The following is a 755-nucleotide window of genomic DNA, read 5'->3' as shown; positions in this document are numbered from 1 at the left end:
CGTCCCTCCCGTCCCCGACCGCCCCTGCTTCACCACCCCCTCCACCGCCGCGCCCCCTGCCACGCCCCTCTCGGTGAGATACTTTTTTTTCTTCATTTTTTTTCATTTTTTTGCTACTGTTGCATGGATGAATGAATGCATGGATGGATGTTGGATGTTAGATGGATGTTAGATGTTAGATGTTGGATGTTGGATGTTGGATGTTGGATGTTAGATGGATGTTAGATGTTGGATGTTGGATGTTAGATTTTTATCATGATGATTTTGTCATTTGAGTTGTGCTCCAAAATTGGTATAAGATGAGTGGTTATTTTTATGATGATGATCTTGTCGAAAAAATTGAACCGGACAAAATTGGACACTTGACAAAAATTGAACCGGACAAAATTGGACACTTGACAAAATTGAACCGGACAAAATTATGATATGATGAGTGGTTATTTAATCCAGCGAGGGTAGTCGCCGGCGGCGGAATAGGGCTCGGTGTCTTCCATGTCGGTTGGATTCAGATCGGGATTCGGGGGATGCAGGCCGACTCGGACGTCTTCCTTTTTTATATCACAATCCACTCCACGTACGCTATATGTACATTCAATCCAACGTACGGTGGTTGATCGGTGCATTGTGTATAACCAACGGTATCTCCTGGACACTAGATCCCTCTTTCGTGGCTGGTGCCAATTGTGCTTGTGGCTACTTCAACAAGGTTTAATTTGCTTGTTGCTTCTCTCCGGTCCAAGTGAATCGCACCACGA

The sequence above is a fragment of the Triticum aestivum genome, chromosome 2B, assembly GCF_018294505.1.
Source record: "Triticum aestivum cultivar Chinese Spring chromosome 2B, IWGSC CS RefSeq v2.1, whole genome shotgun sequence".
In the NCBI taxonomy this organism is placed as follows: Eukaryota; Viridiplantae; Streptophyta; class Magnoliopsida; order Poales; family Poaceae; genus Triticum; species Triticum aestivum.
The sequence above is the reverse complement of the archived record's forward strand: the minus strand, read 5'-3'. Positions refer to the sequence as shown.